Below are 8,219 nucleotides of genomic sequence, written 5' to 3'. Positions count from 1 at the left end.
CTTCGATTAATAATTGATTCATCGGTGTGATAATCGATCAATTTTGAATCGATTACTATCCAGCGATTAATCGATTCAATAATCGATAAGAATCGATAGTAATCGATTAGTTACTAATTGGGATTTTACGACATCCCTCTTTTGTATAAAATAAAACAAGACAAAATTTTCAAAACGACTTATCTGCTTTTGTAAACAAAGATTCAAACGACGATTTGACGATTCTGATAGCTCTCCCACACAGACCAACACCATCAACAGGTAGCGGAAACCTTCACCTACCTATAGACTAACGCAAAATGAACTCCCCCAAGAAATTATGACGTTTGAGCGGGTCGCATAATGAACGGAAAATGAACTTTTGTTCGAGAAGACGACCCGCTCAAATGTCAAAATCCATCGAGTGAGTGAATTTGATGAACTCCTGCACTGGTCTATTGATGGTGTTAGTTTGCGTGGGAGAGCTCAGATTCGTCAAACCGTCGTTTGAATCTTTGTTTACAAAAGCAGATAAGTCTTTTTTTAAATTTTTTTTCTTGAAAACACTGAAAACATAAACGACATATCAAGCATAATTTTTCATAACGACGTATGTAACAAAAGTAAACTAAACGAGGTTTTAATACAACGTGACAATCACACGCGGCTTTATATTATACGCATCGATTTTACTGATTTAAGATCTTAAAATTCTTTAATTCAATCTTTTTACGAATCGACGTATGTAAAAAAATCTATTTTTGAAGTCTCACTGTTACATACGTCGTTTTAACATATGGGAACTAAGAGTGACCTATGTATCAAAAAAAGCAAAACAAAACTGTAGTTGCGTCAATCGTGCATTATAGAAAGCCGACCAATGTACACAGACGTGCGTGCGTATGTATAATTTTATCGTTTTTCACAGTGAATTTGAATGAACTGAGATTTGATGTGAAGCACGCTTATTATGTGACGCATGCCAGCGGAAAAAAAGTATTGAAAAAAGATTTAGTTTTAAAACAGTTCTAGAAAAAGTTTTGCCTACTTTCTGCAAAGGATTTCTCGAATCCTCATAATTGTTACATACGTCGTTATGAAAAATTCTAGATTGCTTTGAGAATAGGTCGTATGTGCAAAAGAGAGATTCTCTTTGATCACGCTCTCTTTCGCTAATAAATCGGCTAGTTTTGCATGTTTTGCTACGATTCCACTTCAGCATAATAGACAAAGCTATTGTCTTTGGATATCTGCCAAGAAATTCTAAGTAAACTTTTGTATAGTTTCTTAATAATCGAAAGAGAATAGATCCAAAGAGAAACTCTCTTTTGCACATACGACCTATTTTCAAAGCACTCTAGAATTATGCTTGATATGTATTATCAGGCTATAGCCATCCCTATCTAACTCCCTTAGCCCAAAAATAGCCACCATGTCCCGGGCACAGTGTGCAGATAGACCACTGTCAGTTGCATGAGATGTCAACAATCGTCAACAACACCAATGATTGTAGCTTGATAATTGAAAATATCCACAACAATAAAAGAGCAGGATTTATTTTTAAATTCTGCTCAAGCTTTTCACGATGAAATAAAAGACTAATTGTTGTTCTCCATGTAAGTAAAATCAAAATTGATCATGCAGATAAGTTTTGAATGAATTAAACTCATTAGTCATATTTAATTAATATTCCCGATTAAAGTTGAATATTGAAGAAAGCTGAATTTGGATGTTTTATGATATTAAGCTTTTTTAGATTTGACGTACGTTGCTCGGCGTTGGTGTTGGTGTTGGCTACGCTAAAGATGAGCTCTTAGCATAGGGCTGTACACAGCCCTATGCTAAGAGCTCATCTTTAGCGTAGCCAACACCAACACCAACGCCGAGCAACGTACGTCAAATCTAAAAAAGCCTAATATCATAAAACATCCAAATTCAGCTTTCCTCAATATTCAACTTTAATCGGGAATATTAATTAAATATGACTAATGAGTTTAATTCATTCAAAACTTATCTGCATGATCAATTTTGATTTTACTTACATGGAGAACAACAATTAGTCTTTTATTTCATCGTGAAAAGCTTGAGCAGAATTTAAAAATAAATCCTGCTCTTTTATTGTTGTGGATATTTTCAATTATCAAGCTACAATCATTGGTGTTGTTGACGATTGTTGACATCTCATGCAACTGACAGTGGTCTATCTGCACACTGTGCCCGGGACATGGTGGCTATTTTTGGGCTAAGGGAGTTAGATAGGGATGGCTATAGCCTGGCTGTGTATTATACGCATAAACGGGATTCTTTTTTCAAAAGAGGTGAAACAAAAAATACCACGCCGACAGTAAACACAATTACCAAAATGAAATATTTCAATTTTATGGTATACTGGGTCTGTTCAAATATTACGTAACGCAATAGGGGGTGGGGGGTTGTTTCATTTTTGTTAAATACGATTTTTTTTTTTTTTAATTAGCGTTTATTTGAAGGCTCAAGCGCTCGAAGGCATAACGGAGCCGAAAGTCAATTGAAATTTTATTACAATTTCATCTTTTGCTTCTTATGTTCTTATGTTAGTTTTGGGGAGCCGAAAAACTCGCGGCTTAGTCGAGGTTAAGGAGTACATACAAAAAAAATTGGATGGGATTGGGGCTTGGGATTATATTGGTGTCCGTAGGTAGCGTTGATGCAGTCTTCCCATGATGATTGGTGTGGTTCAGAACAGGGACAAACTGCAATGATACAAGCAAAACGTTTCTACCGAGCGGGAGGGAGAATACAAGGTGGACATGGCCCTACGAATGGGGGAGAGGGAATCAAACAATGACGTTGATGCGCTTCAAAAATTGTGAACAAGGGCCATGTAGTCAATATCAAGCTTTCCCAACACATCTCTAATGTCCTCATTTTCTGGTTTCCCTCGGGCCCGGAGGGATGCATATAAATCGGACCTGGCAATACCGTATTCGGGGCAGTTCCAGACAACGTGATTGATGTCCTGATAGCCTGCCCCACAACCGCATCGATTGCTGTCTGCGAGCCCTACTCGATAGGAATGCGCGTTTAGTGAGTAGTGGTTGGACATTAGACGACACATTACCTTAATAAAGTCTCGGCTAAGGTGAATGGAATGTAACCACCTACCCAAATCTCCTTCATCCCATTTTCGTTGCCAACTGAGCAAGGCCTGTTGACGAGAAATTGAAAAAAAAATCGTTAAAGGTGATTTGACGCTCGTATATATCACCTTCCATAGCGCCCACCTTGGCAAGTGAGTCCGCCTCTCATTACCCGGAATCGAGCAATGTGAAGGGACCCATACCAAAGTGATAGTGTAAAAGCGATTCGATAGAGCACTCAATATGGATCGTATTTCGCTCAGGAAATACGGTGAGTGCTGTACTGGTTTCATTGAACGTATAGCCTCTATTGAGCTGAGACTATCCGTAAAAATGAAGTATTGATCAGAGGGAAGAGAGGCAATTCGCTCTAATGCGTAGTGTATAGCTGCTAATTCTGCAACATATACGGAACAAGGATTTTGAAGTTTTCGAGCGGCGCTATGCAATTCGTTGAAGACACCAAATCCAGTGGATTCATTTATTTTTGACCCGTCGGTGAAAAACTTTTTGACGCAACTGACATGGCTGTATTTACTTGTGAAAATTGGTGGTATACACTCCATTCGGAGAGGATCTGGAATTCCATGGATCTCTTCTCTCATGGTCAGATCAAAAACTACAGAAGAACTGGAGGAGTCTAAGAAGCAACCATGATGGGGAACGTTCGAAGAAGGGCCAATCTCCAGGCTCATGTACCAGTAGTACAGTGACATAAATTTTGATTGGAAGTTTCGTTCGATTAGCTTCTCAAAATTCTCAATTACCAATGGATTTAAAACCTCACACCGAATGAGGAATCTGAACGATATTTCCGCGATGCGATCTGATAAAGGAAGTACTCCCGCGAGTACCTCTAAACTCATTGTATGAGTCGAGTTCATACAGCCTAGCGCGATGCGGAGGCAACGATATTGAATGCGTTCGAGCTTCAATATATGAGTTTTCGCGGCGGCTTGAAAACAAAAACTACCGTATTCGATAACCGACAAGATCGTTGTACGATATAGCTTTATCAGATCTTCCGGGTGTGCTCCCCACCATGTACCGGTAACTGTCCGCATGAAGTTGATTCTTTGTTGGCATTTCTGATACAGATGTCTAATGTGCATTCCCCAGGTGCCTTTCGAGTCGAACCAGACCCCTAAGTATTTATGTAAAATGCCTTGAGACCCCTAAGATGAAGCTTTAATTTTGCTGGCGTATGCTTCCTAGAAAAGACAATCAGCTCAGTTTTCTCCGGAGAGAATTCGATACCCAGCTTCAAAGCCCAAATAGACAAATTGTCCAGAGTATCTTGCAATGGTCCTTGCAGATCGCCTGCCCCTGTTCCTGTAAAGGAGACAACAGCGTCATCCGCAAGCTGTCTTAACGAGCAATTTTCCACAAGACATCCATCGATGTCTTTAACATAAAAATTGTAAAGAAGGGGACTTGAACATGAGCCCTGGGGGAGACCCATGTAACTAATTCTTGAAGTTGTTGAGTTTCCATGAGAAAAACTCATATGTTTCTCAGACAACAAGTTGTACAAATAGTTATTTAGTATTGGTGAAAGCCCACACTCGTGGAGTTTGTCTGAAAGGACGTCAACGCAAACTGAGTCAAAAGCCCCCTTAATATCCAAGAAAACTGAACCCATTTGTTCTTTTTGAGAATAGGCCAGTTGGATTTCTGTAGTAAGCAACGCAAGACAGTCATTCGTTCCCTTGCCTCTGCGGGAATCCAAATTGAGTATCTGATAGAAAGCCATTTGATTCGACCCATCTGTCGAGCCGATTGAGAATCATCTTCTCTAACAGCTTCCGTATACACGACAACATCGCGATTGGACGGTACGAGTTATGATCCGAAGGGGTTTATCGGGTTTTTGATATGATCACCTCACTTGTCTCCATTCATCCGGAACAATGTTGCTTTCCACGAATTGATTAAATAAATTCAGCATGCGCCTCTTCGCGACGTCTGGGAGGTTTTTAAGCAAGTTGAATTTAATTCTATCCATTCCTGGAGCGGTATTATTACATGAAAGGAGAGCAAGTGAGAAATCAACCATCGAAAATGGGGCGTCCATCTCGTGTTGACCGGATGTTGCTTCGCGTGCTAACCGTTGAATTGGGACGGAATCCGGACACACTTTTTTGGCGAAAGCGAAGATCCGTATCTTTCCGTATCTACTTTCCGTATCTTCGTTAATCGATGACGCGTTACGCATTCTTCTCCCGACGGCCCAAAGTGTTTTCATTGACGTTTCGCGCGAAAGACCATCAACAAAATGGCGCCAATAACCGCGTTTCTTAGCATTCGCGAGACTCTTAAACTTACGTTCAAGAGAGGCATAACGATCGTAATTATCTCGAGTACCACGCTTTCGATAGTCCTTGAACGCGTTGGACTTTTCCCGATAGACTTTGGTACACTCTTCATCCCACCAAAGAGGAGAAGGCGGACGGCGACGTATTTGAGATCCCGGTATAGATCGACGCTGTGATTGAACTGCGCTGTCTAGGATTAGCCCGGAGAGAAACTGGTATTCTTCCAGCGGAGGAAGAATATCGACCAAATGCTCACCGACGATGATCGCCTCGGTGTATCTTCCCAGTCAATGTGTTTCGTGAGGTCGTACGCAACGTCAATCTGGTGAGACTGATATGATCCATTGGTGATTGAGATTTCTATCGGCAAGTGATCACTACCATGGGGATCTTGAATTACTTTCCACGTACAATCCAATGTTAGTGAAATCGAACAGATTGAGAGGTCAATTCTACTTTCGAGTCCTGAAGGTGCCACACGTGTTGCTTCTCCGTTATTTAAATATGTCATATTGAAGTAGTCGCACATGTCGTAAATCAACGAAGAACGGTTGTCATCGGTAAGTTCCCCCCAGGCCGTACCGTGTGAGTTAAAGTCTCCTAGAATCAACCGTGGCTCAGGCATAGCGGAGCAGATTTCGTTAAGATCTCTGCGTCGCATAGAAGCATTCGGCGGTATATACACAGAGGCTATGCTGAAGCTTTTCCCTCGTATGGTGACATGACATGCGACTACCTCAGTGCCTGTCATCGAGGGAAGATCTATTCTGTAAAAGGAGTGGAGCTTGTTGATCCCCAAGAGCACCCCTCCATATCCATCTCCTCGATCTAGGCGAATAATGTTGAAATCGTGGAAAGAGAGAACTTTGTCTGGAGAAAGCCATGTTTCACTAAGAGCAAATGCGTCACAGCATGAGCTGTGAACTAAAAACTTAAACGGATCCAGGTTTTTTTTTTAAATACTCCTACAGTTCCACTGTAGAACTACGATCTTATCCCCGACCTCGTTGGTTAAATTAGCCATCGAGGGATAAGATTGAATCAAGAACAGGCCATTTTGAAATCAATTGCTTCAATAAGGGTTTCACCAGTGAGATTATCATGTTGATAATGTTTCTCACTGCGGGAGAGATTTCTAGAGTATTGAAGATGAAATCCACAATCCCAGAAAGAGTAATTTTATCGGGTACCTCAACATGGTTATGTTGAACCGCCTGATGATTTTGTTGCTGATGTAAGCTTTCTGGGCAAAAAACTGGAACAGCTGGGGTTTTAGATGTTCCCGGAAGTGGCGGGAAATTGCCAGCCGCAAACTTGAACCCCATAGGAGAAACTTTTTGGGGTTTCCCACCACTTGCTAATTTTCCAGGGGAGGGTCGAGTACTCTGTTCAACGACAGGAACATCTAGAAAAGCGTGCTGGTGTTTTGGCCTGCACCTTGCTCGCTTTCTTTTTGTCCCTGTTTCGATGACAGTGTATTCTTCACCGTCCCCAGAGTCTGAGCCTTGATCATCTAAGGGCAGGGAAGAGAAGACATTTGAGCTGGCGATAGAACGGGTTGATGGAACAGCGGCTGGGGCAAGCGTCTTCAGCATTTCTGAATAGGGATCGCCTTGACCGCTGTTTTATTGAGCGGATTTGATGTTTCTACCTCTCTATATACCGAGCACACGCAGTGAGTTCATGCGGAGCTTCGCCACAGCAGGTACACTTCGGCTGTTTACTGCAGAGACCCTCGGCATGCTGCTCACCGCATTTGCTACACCGTGGTTTATTGCAGCAGTAGGTCTCTGTGTGACCAATCTGCTGGCACTTTTTACAGTGCATTACGGTCGGTATATAGAGGCGCACTGGTAATCGAAGTTTCCCTAGAACAAGGTGGTCAGGAAGGGCAGACCCAGAAAAGGTCACACGATACGAATCAGACGGTTTTTTGTGCCATCTTCTGACACGTAATTCATTTGTTTGTCATCAAGAATCTGAACTGTTGGGACCGCTCGAATTTTAACCCCCCAGCACCAGTCTTGATGTCAGCACATGTTAGAAACGGCTCGGTGACCACTCCTGCAATCTCGACTTCACTGCTTGCGATGTATACGTGATATTCCAATCGAAAGAGCTCGAAGGCAGCAATTCTGTTGGCCTGTTCACGATCACTTACAGTGACTCGTAACTTGTTACGGCTTGGGGCATTCACTTCAATAACGCCCTGAAACGATTTTGCCAGATCTTTTTCGATTCGCAATTTGTTTAGCGGTTTACCTTTGGGCCGAAAGAAAACCAGAAATGGGCCCTTAGATCCGGGCGGGTACGCTTTTAGGCGGGGGGTCGCCAGGGGTGTTGATCCACTTGCCTGGTTAGTATCCATAGGATCAGGAGAAGGCAGGTTAAAAGTCCCAGGAGAATTTGAGTTGATGACCGGTTTGTGCAAAACAGTGTCAGCGGGAATTGAGCCGGTTTCGGTGCTATGTTCGCTTTGTGGTGGAAAATTTCGCTCATTAAATTGCTCGTATTCCGGGGATGGAATGTAATCATCGTCAGAAATTTCGAATTGCGAATCACCCCCGCCTTTGTCATCAGTTTCCATTGCGGAGAATGATCACCGCAACGAAAAATAAGATGATTCCAATATCGAAACAAAGAGCACGCAGAATATTGCGGTTATTCCAACAATTCCAACAAAGAGAAAAAAAAAGAAAAAAAAAGTGGCGGATAAATAAAATAAAAATAAAAAAGTTAGCGGGACAATGAATAAAAGATGAAAAAAAAAAATAAAATATAACGAAAAAAAAAATATAACGAAAAA

This window comes from Armigeres subalbatus, chromosome 1 (genome assembly GCF_024139115.2).
Source record: "Armigeres subalbatus isolate Guangzhou_Male chromosome 1, GZ_Asu_2, whole genome shotgun sequence".
Lineage (NCBI taxonomy): Eukaryota > Metazoa > Arthropoda > Insecta > Diptera > Culicidae > Armigeres > Armigeres subalbatus.
This window is presented reverse-complemented; position numbering follows the sequence as displayed.